The following is a 19,485-nucleotide window of genomic DNA, read 5'->3' as shown; positions in this document are numbered from 1 at the left end:
TGGGGACAGATGGGAAGTGACCCTCATGAAACCACTGGCAACTAGACTTGTCCTGGCAATATTCCTACTGGAACAATCTCTGGATATAGGGAAATTTGGAGGTGAAATCCCAATTCTGGCCATGGGTGCCTGGCGGAAAAGAACAGTTCTTTTCCATTGGGAAGGAAAGCACAGAGGACCAGTGTTTCAGAAGCAGATGACAAGAGAGTCTTAATGTTCCAAGGTCAGCTGGACCAGTCAGGTGGCCCCTGGGAGGCCAAACCAGCAAGACCTGTTCCATCTTCCCTTGGTTTTGTGGGGCCCCATAGTGTCACAATGGTGCCTTGGATCCATAAGGCCCCACAGTGCCATAATGGTGTTACATGGCTTTGCAAGGGTTCCTCAGGGGTAAAGAGATAGATGAGAATCTTGGCTTCATGATCAGAAGGCTGGATTTATTAATTCATTATATATAATACATTATGACTATACTAAAAGGAATAGAGAGAAAACTTCAGAAGCTGCTAAGCTAAGAAAAGAATAGGAATAGCAATAAACAAGAGAGCTCTCTGTGAACCTGTCCCAGAGAGCTTGGTCCTGATTGGCCCTTAATTGTAAACATGGATAATGGGCCAATCATAGGTGCACCTGCTACATTCCACAGCAGCAGATAACAATTGTTTACATTCTTCTTCTGGGGCCTCAGCTTCCCAGAAGAGGAAAAATCCCAAAGAAAGGATTTTTATGAAAAAATATCAGTGACATATTGGTGTCTTGTTTCCATGGGGTCCAGCAGTGTCACAATGTCCCCTCGGCTCCACAAGGCCCTGAAGTCTCACAATGGTCCCACTGATTCCATGAGGCCTTGCAGTGTCACAGTGGTCTCCATGGTTCCCCAGGCCCCACAATGTCACGTGACTCCTCTGTTCCACGAGGTCTGCAATGTCACAATGGACCTTAGGACCCTGAGGGTTTGCCGTGCCACAATGGTCTCCTTTGGCTCCACAGTGTCACAATGGACCATTGATGACATGAGGGCCTGCAATGTCACACTGGACCTTTGGTTCCAGGCAGCCCTGCAATGTCACAAAGGCCTCTTGGTTTCACGAGGCCTTACAGTATCACAATGGTCCTCTTGGTTTCTGTGGGGACCTCCAGGGTCCCAGTGGTCTCACTGGTTCCATGAGGCCTCACAGTGACATAATGCTTTGGTTATTCCATGGGGCCTCGTAATGTCACAATGGTCTCCATGATTCCATGGTGCCCCTCAGTGTCACAATGGTCTCCTTCATTCCATGAGGCTGTGAAGTGTCCTAATGGTCTCTCCACAGTTCGATGAGGCCCTGCAATGTCACAGTTTGGACCCTTGGCTCCATGGAGTCTTGCAGTGTCACAATGGCCCCTTGGTTCCATGATACCCCAAAGTGTCATAATGGTCTCCACAGTTTGAGGACTCCTGGCAGTGTCACAATGCACCCTTGGTTTGATGGCGCCTCTCAGTGTCACAATGATCCCTACATTTCATGGAGCCACACAGTGTCAGGACAGTCCCCTTGGTTCCATGAGGCTCAGCAATGTCGCAATGGTCTCCATGATTGCATGAGGTCCCACAGTGTCACAGTGGTCCCTTGGTCTCACAAGGCCCCACAGTGTCACAGTTGTCCCTTGGTTCCATGGGCCCTGTACTGCTGCATTCCCCCCTCCCCTTCTCAGGCCGCCCTGCCAGCTGAGAAATGCTCCTTGGGCCTGGGCTTTGGCCAACAGCCCCTGGGCTCAGCTCCTCTGCAGCTCATCACAAACACTGTCTGCTCCAGGCACTGCTGCTGCCCAGCCAGCTCCTGGTTCCTGTAGGAGCAGCCCTGGGAGCTGTTTTTGTTCCCTCAGCGACACAACATCCCTGTTCTCACACTGCCAAAGAAAGCTGTTGATGCCAAGTGTGGCCAGGATGAACCATTGCTGGGACTGAAGCCCCTCTCTTGGGGCCCTACAAACAGTGCTACAAAAGGAGCCCTTGGAGCTCTCCTGAGCCAGCGACTCCCTCTGAGTGGGGCCTCTCCCAGCCGGGAACTCTCCCGTTTGCTGCACTCGGGGATCTCAAACAATAATGGAGCCTGGGCCGATCCCCCCACTCCTCCAGGCTCAACCCTTCACCCACTGGGGAGGTGCCAAAGGATCCACAGTGAGCATTTCCTGCCCTCAGGGGAATTTCTCACAGGTGCCTTGCACTGACTCCTGGTGTCTGTGTGCACCCAGGAGTGCCTGTGCTGGGGAAATGTGGCAGAAATGCTGCTGTCTGAGGGGTTGTTGTGCCTTGGATAGCTGAGTCAGTCAGGCCTGTAGGGAAGGTTAAATCACAAGGCCTAAATGAAGTTAAATGCTGCTGAGAGGTTTTCTTTTGCTAAGCGGTTACCTTTAGTATAAGTTATATGTTAAGTTCAGTATTGTTAAGTGTTATTCCTCTGTTAAATTGCGTAGTCATAGGTTTAAGTTAGGTTACATGCTGTTATACTCTGCTCTTTTGCTAAACTGTGAGGTTGAAAGTATCAGTTAAGGTTAATGTATTAGTAAAGTCCTGTTAAGTTTGAGCTCTGTTAAGCTTTCAGGCCATGTTCCTTTTATCCTTGCCCTTGCTGTCCTTGTGTCACACACACACACAGAGGGACAGTTCTAGGTTCATTTCTGGTTTGATTGCCTGGATTCTGTTTGGTTTTGTTGTTGCTTTGTTTCCTTGGTGTGCCTGAAGTGCCCAGTCAAGAGCAAAGTGACTCTTGCCAAGGAACTTTGTGCTGCTGTCCCTTAATATTCAATCTGGTTTTTGCCGATCCCTTACTGGAGAGCACTTTTCAGTGCTCTCAAGCCCTCGTTCGTAACAGGGTGAAGGAGCCCTGGCCCAGGCTCTGGCCCTAGGGGACACGGGGATGCTGCCAGGGGGTCCCTGTCCCCCTGTGCCACCCCCAGGGCCCAGTCCCCCGTCCCCATGTCAAGCTCTGGGGTCGATCTCGTGGAACATCCTCTGGGGGAGGCTGCGGGGCCGGGGGCGGGGGGACCTGGGGGGACAGGGGACCCTGCTGTGCACGAGCAGGGTTGAACTGCTCTGGGGGGAGCTGTGAGGGGGGCCGGGGTAGAGTGACCTCCCCAGTGACCTCACACAGCCCCCGTGATGTCACACAGCCACCTGTGATGTCACTCAGCCCCTCTAAAGTCACACTGACCCTGTGATATCACACTGACCCTGTGATGTCACAGAGCCAACTCCATGTCACCCTGTGATTTCATAGAGCAGTGCTGTGACATCGCAGAAGACTGATGTCACAAAGTCACCCTGTGATGTCACAATCTGGTCTGTGATGTCACAGCCTCCTCTATGATGTTACACAGCCACCAGGTGATGTCACAACCCACTCTCTGATGCCTCAGAGCCAACCTCTATGATGGCAGACACTGCTCTATGGCCTCACACCCTGCTCTGTGATGTCACGGCCAGCTCTGTGATGTCACAGAACCTTTAAGAACTCAGTTCTATTGAAACACTGAAGTTTCTTGTACTTTGAAGAGATCCCACTGAGGGACATGACTGAGAAAGTGTCCCCAGGCCCCAGGCAGAGCAGAGAACTGCAGGCACTGATGGCAGCTGCGGACAATGAGAAGCCAGTTCTTGGTGCCCTGGAGCACAGCAGGGTCTGTGCCACCAAGGGCTGTGAGGAGACACCTTGTCCTGAGGCCTTGGGGCCTCCTGGCACAGCCCCAGCCAGGCTGGGCACTGTCAGCCCCTTGTCCTGCCCTCAGCATCCCCCCCTAGCCCACATCCCAGTGGCCTCAAGGATCTGCTGGAAGGAGTCCCTGGGGAGCCTTGCTCAGCAATGGCCCTGGGGGCTCCTGAATGCTCCCTGCAGGGACTGCAGGTGTTTCAAAGGACTTTGGGTTTTGCTTTTGCCTTGGCGTCTCTGAGAGCTTTGTGCAGTCATGGCCTCCAATTATGTGTTGTAATTAGTCTCTGCAGAGGCTTTCTCAGTAACAACACTCAGTGGGGCACATTAATGCTTCAAGGTACTTCAGTTCTTTTAAGGTACTTGGTGTTTCCCTTTGGATACAGACTCTGGGAGAGGTTTGTGAAATCATGGCCCCAATTATCTGTGTTAATTAGTCCCTGGAGAGCTTTGTACTGACACGAAATGGGGCTCATTATTGCTTTGAGACTCAAGGTGTTGAAGGTACTTTGGATTTTCCTTTCCACACTGTCTGAGAGGTTTTTGTGCCATCCTGGCCACCAATTTTGTCCTCCAAGGAGTCCACGAGGAGCCTGTGTTGGAGAGGGACCTCAGTGGGAGCCATGAATGCCTGGAGAAACTTGGGGTGTTTCCTCTGCCTTTGACTCCTGGCAAGGTTTGTGCAATCTCCTCCCAGGCCCTGAGGTTCAAGGGCTCAGCTCCAAATGCACAGTGAGGCTCATGAGGATCAAGCAAGTCCTGACAAACCCTGGCTCTGCCTTGATTTCCCTCTGCTCCAGTGTAGTTCATTAGGAGGTTTTCCTTTGACAGTTATGGAGAAATAGTTCCAAGACCTTCCAGGAAATATGTAGTCCTATTTTAAAGGGTGTCTTTTATTGCTGTTCCTATTACACAAGAGATGATTGCAGCATTCAGTGACTGATATTGATCCAGGGACTCTCCTAAGGAGCCCTGGCCTGCTCAGAGAAGCTGTGCCTTGAGCTCTGAGCCAGTGTAGACAACCTTGCTCCACATTCCCCAAGCCCATCGTGTCTCTCCTCACTCACCTGGAACCTGCTTTGCTTGGAGAAGTGGCTGCACACAGCCAAAGAGGGATTTTCCTTCTTTGATTTTTGAAGCAATCTAAAACTCCTGAGTTTCCCCATTGCAAACAGACATCCTCCTAAAGTGTGTGCCAAGCCCAAGCTGCCACCAGGAGGACTCCAGACCTGCCCTGGGCCAGCTATGAGGGTGGATCATCATCCCAACATGCAGTGGTGCCATTGCAAGGGACTGTTGCCATGGACACTGCAATGACCCCCACTGCTGGGTTTGGGTGCCATGGCAACCCCCATCAGTTCAGGTTTCCTTGGAAACCAGCCCAAGGAGCCATTTTTGAAGCCAGGTTCCATGGCCACTTGCCTGCAGAGCTGTTGCTGTCCTCGGCTGCCATGGCAACCCTGGGACAAAGCGGTGCCAGGGCTGTTCCAGGTACAATTGCAGTGACGCTCATTGGTGCCACCAGGTGCCATGGCAACGGCCACGGGGACCCGTTCCTTGGTTTGGTGCCGTAGCAGCCGATGCCTGGAGCCGTTGTGATGTTGGTGGCCATGGAAAGCTGCCCTGACCCCTTGCTCAGGGCTGGTGTCAGTGCCCAGAGCCAGAGGGGATCCCTTGCTGGGGGCTGTGCCATGGCCACCTGCCCTGTGCCGACCACACTGCCAGGGACAAAGGCCAGCTCAGCCAGACAGAAAGGGGCGGGGCTGGGCACTGTTGCCATGGCAACTGGCACTGGGGGGGACACCTGGGTCACCTGGCCTGGCAGTTGCCATGGAAAGCCCTGGCAGGGACTGAGGGCACAGCCCTGGCACTGAGACACTGCTGGGCCGGGTGCTGAGCACAGCGCTGAGCACGCAGAGATGGTTTTGTTCTTGCTGAGCTGCAGCACAGCCAAGGCCTGTCCTGCCCCTCGTCCAGCCACGCTGGGGAGGGGCTGGGGCTGTGGGGGAGCTGGGCAGGGGACACAGCCAGGACAGGGGAGCCCAACTGACCCCGGGGTACCCAGACCAGAGCACATCATGCTCAGGGTATGAAGGGGGGAACAGGGAGAAAGGGGGGAATTTGGGAGTGAGGGCTTTTGCCTTTCCAGGGAACACAGGCAAGAGGGGGCCCTGTTTCACCAGTGGGCAGGGTCACGACCAAAGACACAGACACCAACTGAAGGAATTGTGTCATTTATATCATCCACAGATGCAAAGATTTACAAAAGGATAAGCTCAACAAAGCACATCATCATTAGCAAAGAATTACAAAAGAAGCTCAGCAATCCATCATAAGCCATCATTACATTTTGATGACTGACCTCTTGGTGAAACACTAGAGGTGTTTGTGGCAGACAAAGATTCTGGCTGACTATCAAGGTACACCTTACAGACTTCAGTAGTACTTCAGTGAAACCATTCTTCATTCTTTTTTCTCAATCTCATTCGAGTTAGGAACAAGAATTCTGTTGTCCATGGAGCTGGCACCTTTTTAATTCCAGAATAATGCCCCCAGGCCCTTTGCTGTTCAGCTTTACCATGCTGTCTGTGTCTAACAAGGCTTGGGGGGCCCTTTCCCCTCTGGCTGGAAGGGGCTGGGTCCCAGTGCCTGAGGGGCATCCAGCCTCCTGGATGGAATTCCTGTGCAAGTCCCTCAGTGTCACAGCAGCCTTCACAGGGAGCCCCATGGATCAGAGCATTTCCCAAAGGGTCCCTTGGGGCAAACAGGGAGATCTGGTTTGGCAGGATGTGTAAAACAATATCCTGGCAGATCTCCTTGTTCTCACACAGAATCCTTGGCTGCAGGGACACATTCCCATTGTTCCTGCCCAGGGTTCAGGACTCAGAGTTGTCTTTCCTAGGAGCTGCTCCTTCAGCTGCCTCGGGAGGGCCATTTGGCCTCTGGACCAACACTCTGGCTCCATTATTAGGGCTGCTGGATCCAAACCCTTTATCTCCACAAATGGTGGTGACTGGAGCTGGATCTCCTTTTTTCACAATTGTTCTTAAAACTGCAATATCGATAATCGTGCTACCCTGTCATGGGGTTGAATAATCCAATCCTGGTCACTATTGTTTAACACAATTACTGTAATTTCTCCTTGATATTCTGCATCAATTCCTCCTGCCATGACAGGACCACTTTGCAAGGCCAAGCTCCAAGGGAGCAGTTACCAAAGCAAAGTGTCCTGGAGGAATCTGAATTCCTGTTTCAGTACTGATAGCTCTCATTTGCTTTGAATTTATCCTAATGAATTCCAATGCATGAAGGCCCAGCCCTGCAGCCTCTGGGCTGGCCCTGCCAGGGGCCATCACAGCCAGAACAATTTCCCAGGCAGCCCAAGTCTCACTGCCAATGGTTGGATTTGCAAATTGGGGGCAGCCGTGCACAGCCAGGGGGTTTCCATTTCCCCCGTGGGCCATTGTGAAGGGCATGGAGCACATCTGGCAGATGGGTTCTCCGTGGTTCCCATCTCCTCATTTTTTCAACTGCTCTTTTAACAACCCCTTCACCCATGAAACCAATCCGGCAGCTTGTGGATAGTCTGGTACATGAAAAACCCTGCAGGCAAAATCACAGTATTTTTCACAGCAACAGACAAAGCACTCTGCATCACAGTATCAGCAAACCCTGTAAAAATCACCAATTTCCTCCCTTCCTCCTTTTTCCATTGTATACAATCTCACAAAGTTGACCACTGACTTTAAGGTCATGGCCAGTCCTCTTCTGTAGGGTATTTAGTGTTACATCCCTGAGCAGCCAAAGCTACCAAATTAGCATTGTCAGAACTATTTCACATTATTATTATTTTATATGTACATATTGATATAGAAATATAGATATAGATATGTAGATATAGCCATATATATAAATATATAAACATATATTAAGGTCTTATCATACTATAAATCTGTATATAGTTATTTATTATATTGATATTTCACTTGCTCAAGTCCATCTGAGCATAAGATTAAAACCTTCTTCTGTTGCTCCATGTGGGAGCATTCCAACAATCATTGTTCCTTCTGAAGGTGCTGTTTCCTATGTACTCTCAACAAATTCACCCTCGTCTGCCCAAATCCACATGGTCTTTTCCTTTTTCATGTGCAATTTTTGGATGCATTTGAAGACATCCAGGGGTTCAACCTCTTTTACCCGACTGCCCCACTGCTCCCACAGGGCTCTGACCTCAGCCCACTCCAGAGCCAGAGAACTCCAGGGAAGGGCTTCCCAGCTGGGAATTTCTGATGGGACTGATTCCTCACATTAATATTGAGCAAGTAACATTTTGTTTTCATCTGGCCAGACTGTGCCAGTTTTGTTTTACCAGTGGGCAGGGTCAGCACCAAAGACACAGACTCTAATTGAAGGAATCAGTGTCATTCCCTGCAGTTCAGAGCAGCAAATAATCACAAAAGGAGCAGCTCAGCAATGCACCCAACCATCCTCACCAAAGATTACCTGCAGTGATTAAGAAAGATCCAGCAGCATTTACCCTCAGGCTTTACCATCCCCCAGACCCACACAGCAGCTGGGCAAGCTGTCACAGCCAAGGGCTGCAGAGCCACTCCGGGGCACTGGGAATTCCTGCAGGTGTCTCCAGCCCCAGGTGAGGCTCCAACCCCGCTGGGAGAGGGCCCAGCTCTGACAGTGCTGAATGAACAAACTGACAGCACTGCTAGTGTGGCAACATCTGCTTTCATCCTCCTCTTGGGTCCCTCCCAAAGCCTGGCCAGAGCTCGAGGAGGAACCAAGGGAGGTGACATTGATCCTTCAGCCCCAAACAAGGCCAGATGTCAGATTTCATGGCCTTGTCTGGCTTCTAAATACACAAAGGTCAATACATGTTTCACTAATGAGTGGCTACATCTATCTCAGTGCTAATGATCATGCACATTTCATTAGGGAGCAGATACAAAGATAACGTTTGGTTGGAAGGTTCATCCAGAGGCCACCTCTGGCTCAGGGCCTGCTGTCCAGGCCTCACTCAGGGCTGGTGTCCAGGCCTTGGCACTACAGGGACGTGTTTTAGTGCTGGGCTTGGCACTGCTGGGTGAGCGGCTGCACTGGGTGAGCTCAGAGGGCTTTTCCAACAAAAAGGATTCTGTGATTCCATGATTCTATCCATTGCATTGAGCTGGGGCTATTTTAGCAGCATTACTTGGCTCCAAAAGTTCCCTCTTGCCCAGCATCTGTGGCCTAAGGCTTCAGCTCCTTCAGCTCCTGGTGCTGAGCTGCTCATGCTGAACAAGACAAATCAGAGAGAAGAACACAGTCCATGCAATTCCTTCTGGGACATGGAGAGGGGAGGCTGTGCAAACAGGAGCATTGTTTGGTGTGGCCTCCTCTCTGCCCTTCACGCCTTTCAGCGCTTTGAACCAGCCAAGAGCTTTCTCCAAGAGTGCAATGGAGCAGCTCTTCCTGCTCCCAGGCCTGGCTTTCTCCAGTCTCTGCCCTTGCCTGGTTCTGTCCCTCTTGCTGTTCCCTCTGTTTCCCCAGGACTCGCTGGCTGCTGCCCAGGACTGTGGCACTGGCACAGATCCAGTGCTCCAGAGCCTCCTTTCTGTGCCCTTTGAGCTGCCTGGGCACAGCAGCCTTTTCCATCTGGAAGCTCCCCATGGACAGGGAGTGCCCAGCTCTGTTCCCTGCACAGCCTCCAGGAGCCCAGGGCTGCCATCTCCAGTCCCTGCTGGCACTGGGGGCTCCCAGGTGCCTCAGGCTGCTGTGACACTGCTGCACATGGGAGGGAAGAGGGGCAGGGGCTGTGCTCAAAGTCAGCTCCATGTGCTGCTGCGGCTGCTGCTGCTGCTGCTGCTGCTGCTGCTGCGGGGTCATTTGTGCAGCCCTGGCCCAGAGTCACGGATCAGATCCTGCCAGTCTCTTCCAGCCCTGGCTGCTCAGAGTTTGGGCCTTGGAGCCTCAGGTGGCCAAAGGCAGCTGCTGCTGATCCCTCTGTGTGCCCGTGTTCAGAAGTGCTGCTCCATCAGTCTGTGCCCAGCAACGGGGAAAAGCCTCAGCCCTGCAGGGCCAGGAGCTGCCGGGCTCTGCCTGCGCAGCTCAGCCAGCAGGAAGGGAGCTGCTCCACACGGGAACCAGGAGCAAAGGACATTCCTTTGATAGGACATTTTTTCTATTTAAAGGAAAAAAAAGGAAAAAGGAAAAAAAATAGGTAAATTGTAAAAGATAGGAATAAAATCCAGGTGTTAGTGAAAAAACAAACATAAAGGCAAAGTTAAATTCTTTGCATTAAGAGGTAAATGATCTTTTTAAAAAGAGAACTCAGGTATTTACATTGTAAATGTGCTGATGGCATGCATCCATTTTACTGACCTCAGCAGCGTTTTAAAAGATTTTGGGCTTTGTTTCCAAACATTTGAAATTTGTATTTTAAATTGTGCTCGAAGCAAGAAGAAATTGCTTTGTGCCCTTCCAGCTCCAAGCAGGACTGGGAATGGAAACTCTGTCAAACCCCAAATCCTTCAGAAGATCACCTTCCTTCTCAGCCTGGGAATGAGCTGCACATTCCCTTTGAAACTGTCAGGGATTTCTTAGAGACACAAAGTCCCACTTATGGCTTTTTGCTCTGGTTTGGCAGTGCAGAAGGGCAATTCTCCATCCACCAGCTCCAGACTGCACTGCCTCAGGAGCACGGCCCACTCGCCAGCTTTGGCCCACTTGTGGCACTTCTAGAGGAGGAAGAAAGTGCAATTGCACAATTCCAGCCAATCAAGAAGGAAGAATGGGACAGACAAAACACCCTGTGCAGATCCAGGCGTTCAGCTGGGACTGTGGAGAGTTTGGGTCCTTGCCAGTTGGATGTGTGTCCCCAGCTGCAATCTCTGGGCCTGCAGCAGAGTCTCACTCACCCGCCAAAGCAGAAAGCTCAGGCACTGTGCTCGCAACGGGCTCGTCTGATGCAGAGCTGTGACAGCAATGTCAGGGCAGAGCCAGCCCAGCTGGGCCTAGGGCTGAGCCCAGCAGAGCCCTGGCAGAGCCCAGAGCAGCCTCAGCACCCGCAGAGCCCGGCTGCAAGGAGAGAAAGCAGAAACCACCGGTCAGCTGAGGGCTCCTGTGCCCTTGTGCCAAGGCCTGCGGTGCCCAGGCCATGCTGGCTGTGCCCAGAGCTGTGCCCAGAGCTGCCCATCCCTGCTGCCTTTGGCAGCAGAGCAGGAGGGCAGCACATGTGCCCAGCCTGCAGCCAGCCACGGCACATCCAGCTCTCAGCAGCTGCCCGGAGCAGGATGCTCCTGTGCTCGCTGCCATCTCCCAAAAGCTCTGATCCCACCCTGCCAAGCACACAGGGACCCACCTCACACCAGCCACGGCTGCAAGAAAAGCTGCTCCCAAACCACGGCCTCAGCCTTCTCCAAGGGCATGGCCCATCCACACCACAGGTGCTCCCAAGCACTTCCCCATCCACACTGGACCACCTTGAATGCTTCCTCTGGAAAAATAAACAACACATTATTGAAAAGAGATTAGATGCAAAAAGGGAAAACAAGAAAAACGGTAAAAACTCTTATCTGTCAACCCCCACATGCCAGGGAAAAACCCAGCCATGGGTGAGGGAAGCCCACACTTTCTCTCTTCCCCTCTGCACTGCCGCCAAAAATCACAGTGACCCCAAAGCAAACAAGGGCAGTGAAGCAGCCCAAGCCCTTCCTTGCCTGCACAGCAAAGCAGCTGTGCTCAGGTTCTGGAGTCCCACCTCTGCTCCCACCATAGGGGTTTGTTTGTGTTGGCCTGGCTGCCCCAGCCCCAGCCCCAGCCCCAGCCCGGGGCACGGTGGGTGCTGGGGGCTTTTGGGAGGGCCAGGAGCCCACTCCCATTTCATACCCACCCCAGCCGATGCCCCAGCCCTGCCAAAAGCAGCTGGGCAGCCACTGAAGAATGAGTTGCATCTGCCCCAGCAAAGGGGGAACCTTTGGTTCCCAGCCAGGCTGGGCAATGCCCAAATCTGAGAGCATCCCCCTGCATGTGGACTCATCTGCAAATTCACTGTGGAGCCTGGCTTTGAAGAAGGTGCCAGAATCAAAGTCCATCATCTTCAGCTGGCCAGGCTGAGGAAGAGCTTGTCATCCTTGGTGTCCTCCTCACTCTCTCCAGCAGCAGCATCCCCACCCGGTACAGCTTCTCCAGGGGCTCCTTCTCCTTCACTGGGGGCAGACCAGGCTCTCAGGGCTCTGCCCAGGGCCCCAGCTGTCAGGGAACCAGGACAAGCAAAACCAGCTTGGATGGCGGCCACCAGTGCTGGGCAGAGCAGCTCAGCTCCAGCCCAAGGGCTGCGTGTTCCCATCCCATGACCCCGGTGCAGTGACACTGGCAGCACAAAAAGGGCTGGGTTCCTTTGCTTCTCATTGCCAAGGCATGTGTGGAGCTGGAACTTACCAGGGCCCTGGATCAAAGTATGCCTGTGGCTCTCTCCCTTCTTCTAGGGCAGATGAATATCCTGCATCCAAGGATGACAGAACAGCTCTTCTAATGAGGGCCTTTCCAAGTCCAGCATGGATAAACACCGCCTGATCAGATCTTGGCACTCTGGGCAGAGAAACCAGAAACCACCACTTAGTTGGAGAAGGCTCCTATTGGCTTTGCCCCACCATTCCCATGCACAGGCCATGCTGGATGTGCTCAAAGCTGGGCCTAAACTTTCCCATCCATTCCCTGTTTTGGAGGAGAGCAGGACATTTGCCACCTCCTCAGCAGCTGCCAGTGCAGGATGCCCACGAGCCTGCTGCTGTCTCCCAGCACTGGGATTCCCCCCGTGCCCAGAGATGAGGATCCACCTTGAGAGAGCCGTTCTGGCAGCGAGAGCTGATGGTCCCAGCTGATGTTCTGGCACCTCCTGAAAGGGTGCTCCCCACAGACCATCTGGTGCAGCAGGATGCCCAGGGACCAGATGGTAGCTGGCTTGCCATAGTACCAGCCAAAGTGGGTCCATTCCGGGGGGCTGTATGACCGTGTTCCTATGGAATACAGATGGAGTTCATCAGGGGGATGAGGCTGTTCCCAGAGCCTGGCCCCAGCATCCCTAGGCATGTGGGGGCTGCCCCAGTGGCACACAGGGTGAGCATTGCCCTCTCACCAGCACCTGGGACTTGTGTACAGATTTGGGGTTGGAAAAGAAGCCACTGGTGTTTCAAGAGGGCAGTGGAAGCCCTGGCAAGGCCTGACCATAACAAGGAAGAACCCACCCAGTGCTGGGAAAAACCATGCTCTCATCCTCCCTGCCTGCATTGCCCCAAAAAACATTATGAACCCCAACAGACCAGGTGAGTGGAGCAGTCCAAGCCCTTTCTCACCTGCACACCAAACCGGCTGGGCACAGGTTCTGGTTCTCCCTCTCTGCTACCCCCACCCACGGGTATTTTTGTTGGGCTGGCTGCCCCAGCACCAGTTCTGGGCAGAGTGGGGGGCAAAGGCTGCCAGCAGGGCTGGAAGATGGCTACCCACTCAGCCCTGAGTTTCAAAAGAAACTCGCTGAAGACTCAGTGACATGAAGGGCCGCAAAAGAGAGAATCCCTGCTGCCACAGTCAGCTTGGGCTGGGAGATGTTGGGTCATGAGATGCTGGGCCCAGGAGCCCTGCGTGGGCTCACCTGCAAAGTGCGTGTAGGCTGTGTCCTGCAGGTAGGTGCCACAGCCAAAGTCAATCAATTTGGCCTGCCCGGTGGCCACGTCAACCAGGATGTTCCCTGGTTTGATGTCACGGTGCAGGACCCCGCAGCTGGTGCAGTGCCGCATGGCCTCCAGCACCTGGCGGAACAGCTCCCGCGCCTCCTCCTCGGGCAGGAACCGCCGTGCCCGAATGAAACGATGCAGGTCCTGACACCGCTCTGGCCGCTCCAGCACCATCAAGATGTCCTTGGGGAGCTCAAGCCACTCCAGCAGCTGGACCACACCGGGGAAGCCAGTGGACACCTTGGCCAGCAGCACAATCTCCAGGGGTGCGCTGGTGCCGTCAGGCTGCGGGAGGAGCACAATGCCGTCAGTGGAGCCGATGCCGTGCCGGGGCTCGTGAAGCCCTCAGCCAGCCCGGGATGCTCTGCGCCCTGCGCTGGCCCCACGCCCGCTCTCCCTCGGGGCGCCCTGGCGGCTCCCACCGTGCCGGGCCTCGGCTCATTCCCGCCCGGCACGGTCCGGCTGCTGCCGCTGGCCCTGCTCACTCACCAGCTTGCCCCAGTGCAGGACGCGGTTCCGTGGCACCCTTTTGATGGCCACCTGCAAGTCAAGGGGAGCAGAGGGCTCAGCTCACCGCCTTCCCTGCCCAGCCCCATTCTCTGCCCTCCTCCTCCTCCTCCTCCGCCCCCTCCCCTCGTCCGCCGCTCACCGGGGCGCCGTCCGAGAGCCGCGTGGCCGCGAAGACGCTGCCGAAGCCGCCGCGCCCCAGCAGCGAACCCAGCCTGTACTGCTCCTTCAGGCCCTGCTGAGTCTGCCCTGCGGGCGGGACGCGGCGGTCAGCGCTCGGCCCGGGGCCAGCAACGGCCCCCGAGCGCCTCTCAAGCGCCCCGGGCCGGCCATGCCCAGGCGTTCGCTCCCGGGAACGCGGCACGGGAGGCTCGGGGTTGGCGGCCGCGCTGCCGAGAGGCGGAGCTCGGGCCGGGGAAGCCGCAGCGGAAGCGGCGGGAGCGGCCGCGCCGCCTGTGTCCTCCGCGGGCCCCGGGAAGAGCCGGGGCCGGGGTCGGGACTGCACCCTGCCTCGGGTCCGGGGCCGGGCTCGGGCCAGGCGGAGCCGAAGGGCGGCGATGCCGCCCCCGCACCAGGCGCTGATGCCCGCCCAGCAGCGCCACCGCCAGTACGGCCAGAGCCAGGCGGAGGCGAGACCGCGGCGGGACGGCCGGGCCCGGGGCCGGGGGCGGGCCGGGGGCATGGCCCAGCCCGGCAGGGGACAGGGAGGCGGGGAGAGGAGAGGGACGCCGGGCAAGGGACCCCGAGAGAAGGGCGCCCGACAGCGGGAGAGAGAGAGAAGAATGAGAATGAGAGTGAGAATGAGAATGAGAATGAGAATGAGAATGAGAATGAGAATGAGAATGAGAATGAGAAGCAGTGTTTAGGGTCTGTGGTCTTTTTTCTGCCGACGCTGTTGCTGCTGCTGCTGCCGCTGCTGCCGCCGCTGCCGCCGCTGCAACTGAGGCACCGGGGCCGTTCGTCCCCGTGTCCGTTCCCCGCTCGCCCCACGAGCCCCACGTTCGAGCCCCGCGCGCCCTGGGGACAGCCCCTCCGTCTGCCCAAACACGGGAACCTTCCAGCGCTGAGCCCAGATGCAGAGCCCTGACTCCTGCGCACTGGCACAGCGATCCCCTCGCCTGCTGCTGTGCATTGTCCTTGCTGAGGGTCAAACACTGTCGGGGCACCTTCCCTTGGGGTAGGATTCCTACCTGAGCCCAGCATTGCACTTACATCTCCAGTGTTGCTTTCCAGTAAAAAGAGGAGAAGGAAAACTGTGTGTGGCTCATGGTATTTTAGAACGCCTAAAAATCCCTAAGTCACTGATCTTAGAGGTGAGGTACATCTGGAATTACTGGGATGCAGCATGGAAAAGGGGAGCATAGAAATAAATAGAGGGAAACATCTTGGATTGTTTCTTCCATTTTCATTTCACTTTTGGAAAGCTGTTTCAGTTTTACAGGAATCTTCTCCTGTCTGCTCTTCCCAAGAATTTCTCATGGAGAACAAGGTCAAGCTTCTGTCACAAGATTTGCCACCAGGAAATTATGCCACTGGTGAAGTTTTCATTGTGACTGTTTGTGCTGGCTTAGGGCAAATTTTGGGAGGAAATCTCCAAAAGGAATCCATCTAGAAAGAAAGTTCAAGCAGCCCCTACCCCTACTAGTTCAGGAAAAGACTTCCCTCGAGAAAAGTGAAAAAAACCTCAGTTTATTAAACAAGTAAAGTATTCACAAGCATGAAAAATGAATAATATTAAATAAAACCTTGGACAGTGCTGAAGAGATGGAAAATTCAGAAAGTCCTTGTTGTGGGTTGTAGTTGGGTCACTCGGTCTCTTCTAAGTCCCTCTGGTGCTGGAATGCAGCGTCCCAGAGCTCGGGGGGCCACAGGTGTGAGCTGCAGGTGTTTGTCTGGGTTTTCAGTCCAGAGCAGGTTTAAACAGTTCCAAGAAAAAGGAAAGTCACGGTCCGAGGAACTTCTCTTCCTAAGGTGGCTAAAACCAAATTGCTAGACCTGGGCTGTGAAGGCATCGGGAAATTTCCAAATCTGTGCACTGGCAGTCTAGGCAAACACTAGATCTGGATGGTGCTGGAGTCAGAACCTTGAAATTTTTAAATTTTAGATTTCTGTGCCAGCAAATCACTGGACTTGGGCTGTGCGGGCACCAGGAAATTTCCAAATCTGGGTACTGGGGCAGCAAACACAAGATATGGGAGGTGCCAGACCCAGTAGCAGGAAGTTGCCGGGTTTTGGATTTCTGTGCCAGCAAATTGCTGCACTTGAGCTGTGCCAGAATAGGGAAATTTTCAGGTCAAGGCACTGGCAGTTCCAGCAAACCCCACATTTCAGGAAGGATTGGATCTGGACCCTTCCCTTCCCTTCCCTTCCCTTCCCTTCCCTTCCCTTCCCTTCCCTTCCCCTCCACAAGGTGCCAGAGGGGCCGGACAGCAGCCAGGCAGAAAGGGACCTGCAGGGACTGATGGACAGCAGGCTGGGCATGAGGCAGCAGTGTGCCCAGCTGGCCAAGAAGGCCAATGGCTCCTGGCCTGGCTCAGGAATGGTGTGGCCAGCAGGAGCAGGGCAGGGATTCTTCCCCTGTGCTCAGCAATGCTTGGGCAGCACCTCAAGTGCTGTTTGCAGTTCTGGTGCCCCCAATTTAGGAAGGACATGGAGGGGCTGGAGCGTGTCCAGAGAAGGGCAACAAGGCTGGGGAGGGGTCAGGAGCACAAGTGCTGTAAGGAGTTGCTGAGGAAGCTGAGGTTGTTTATCCTGGAGAAGAGGAGGCTCAGGGGAGACAAGGTGGTGTCAGGGCACAGGTTGGACTTGATGATCTCCATGGCCTGTTCCAGCCTTGCTGATTCTGGGATTCTCTGGAACCACCCTTGGAGCAGTTGCAGGATGAGCCCTGGGCCCCCTCTTGAGAAGCTGCAGCAGCCCAGGTCCCTCAGCTTCTCCTGCCAGCCCCAAAGCCCATCCTGTCAGTCCTGCAGAGCCTCTGCAGCTCCTCCTCACTGCCCAGAACAGGGAGCCCCAGAGCCAGACACAGCAGCCCAGATGTGCCCCCTGGCCTGGGGTGCCTCTGGCAAGGGAGCAGCACCAGGCACTGCAGGAGCCTGCAGACAATTCCTGCAGCACTTGTAGGATGATCCTGCTGCCCAAAGGGACGTTTATGGGGCCAAGTCAGGAACTGCAATGGGGAGTGGGGCCAGAGTGGGAAGGGCAAAAAGGGATGAGCTGTTTGCAGGGGAGGGAAGAGGGGTGGGCAATAGGAAGAAATTTGCAGCAGGAAGAGGAAAGAAAGCAAAGGTGAAGCCAAGGAAATGCTCAGGGCAGTTTGGGCTTGGCTGCCAGGCAGCCCTGGCTCTGAGCAACAGCGTCTGCAGTGGGACAGGAAACTCCCAGCTGATGGGAACAAACTTTCTGGCTGACTGCAGAGGCCAGGACAAAGCTGAGTGGTTTCCCTGGTGTCCCCCAACCCTTGCTGGCCCCAGGGGCTGATGGCATTTGTGCTCCCTCACGTTCATGTCCCCACACCAAGAGCATGGGGGTGCTCCTGCCTGTTGTGTGCAATGCAAAGAGGGGCTGCTGAGCCAGTGCTGCCGTGTGTGTGCCTCCAAGGATGGGGCACCTGTGTGAGCTGGGGGAGAGGCCAGGGCTGCAGAGGGGGGATGTTGTTGGCAGCTCCATGAGGATGCTCTGGGACGCTGCCCTGGGCTGTGCAGCGCACTGGGGATGGATCAGCCCCTGCTCTGCTGCTCCTTCCCATCTCCCCCAGGGCCCTTGCAGAGCCCCAGCAATGCTGTTTGCCCCCAGCCTGCCCACGGCCAGCCTTGGGCTGCTCACGGGGTTTTCTGTGCTGAGCATTGGCCTGGCCGTGTTCTTGAGAGAGCCTGGGCAAGGAGCCTGGAGCCCCCAGGGCCTGGCCTGAGGCGTCAGCACCGCCCCAGCAGTGCCCATGGCCTGTCCCTGCTGCAGCCGCGGCACTGCCACCCCCAGGACTGTGCCCGGCCCCAAGAGCACTCAGGCCCTGCAGCAACATCAGGGCCACCAGGGCAGCCAAGGGAATCTAGATAGCCCTGGCAGCTTTTGTCTGGGAGGTACAATTGGAAAACTGTATAAGGAATTTTGGAGGTGGATTCTCAGTTTTGGCCATGGATGTCTGGACTTGAAAGTGTTTTTTTCAATGGGAAGAAAAGAACGGGCCCCCAGTGTTTTGAAGGCAGATGAGGAGTGGCCCCCAAGAGGCCAAGGCCAGCCAGAGCAGTCTGTCCTGGCAGGTTTCATATGGGAATAATTCTTGGATATAATCAAATTTGGAGGTGGAATCCCAATTTCAGCGTTGAACCCCTGGAGAAGGACAGTTCTTTCCCACAGGAAGGAATGCACAGAATTCCAGGGTTTCAGGGGTTGATAAGAAGCAACTCTCAACATGCCAAGGCCAGCTGGACCAGTCAAGCAGCCCCCAGGAGGCCCAGCCACCCTCACCTGTTCCATGTTCTTGGATCCTTGGGGCCCTGCAGCATCAAAATTGCCCCTTGGTTCCATAAGGCCCTGTAGGATCACCACAGATCTTTGTTTCCATGAGGCCCAGTGATATAACAATGGTCTCCTTGCCTCTGCAGTGGCACAATGGCCCCTTGCTTTCCAAGTGGCCTTGCAGTGTCCAAATGGTTTCCTTCTTGCCATGGGACTGCACAATGCCACAATGGCCCCTTGCTTCCATGAGGTCACAGAGTCTCCAAATGGCCCCTTGGTTCTATTGGGTTCCCCAGGATCACAGCGGCCCCTTGGTTCCAGCAGGCCTGGATGTGTTACACTGGCCCCTTGCTTCCATGGGGACCCACAGTGTCCCAATGGCCCCCTGCTCCCACGAGGCCCTGGGATGTCACAATGGTCTCATCTCTTCCACAGGGCCCTGCTGTTCCACAATGCCCTTGAAGTGTCACAATAGTCCCAGTGGGTTCCCCTGCTGGTTCACAGTGGCCTCCTTTGTTCTGTAGTGTAACAACGGTATCCTTGGTTCCATGGTCAGAATGGCCCCGCGGTCTCATGGAGCCCCCACAGCCCCTTATGGAGCTCCACAGCCCCTTATGGAGCTCCAAAGCCCCTTATGGAGCCCCACAGTGTCACTTTGATCCCCTTGAGTCCATAAGGCCCTGCCATGCTACAAGGACCCCTTGGTTATACAAGGCCCTGCAGTGTCACAATGACCCCTTGGTACCAGTGGTCCTGAAGTGTCCTAATGGTCTCCATGGTTCCATGACACCCCACAATGTCACAATGGACTTTTGGTTCCATGAGCTTTCCTACTGCCAACAACAGTCTCCTTGGTTCCACAGTGTCACAATGGACCCTTTGCTCCATGAGGTTCAGTAGTGTAACATGGATGCCTTGATTCCATGAGGTTGTGCAGTGTCACAATGATCTCCTTGGTTCTGCGGCCCTGCTGTGGCTGCTGTGTAACAATGGATCTGTAGTACCATGAGGTTCCATAGTGTCACCATGGTGCCTTTGGTTCCACAAGGCCTTGTTGGGCCACAAAGGCCCCTTGGTTCCATGAGGCTCTGTACTGTCAACAATGATTTCCT

The sequence above is a fragment of the Melozone crissalis genome, unplaced genomic scaffold (assembly GCF_028551555.1).
Source record: "Melozone crissalis strain CALT ecotype California unplaced genomic scaffold, PUWL_Pcris_2 ptg000073l_1, whole genome shotgun sequence".
Classification (NCBI taxonomy): domain Eukaryota; kingdom Metazoa; phylum Chordata; class Aves; order Passeriformes; family Passerellidae; genus Melozone; species Melozone crissalis.
Note: the sequence above shows the minus strand (reverse complement) of the source record.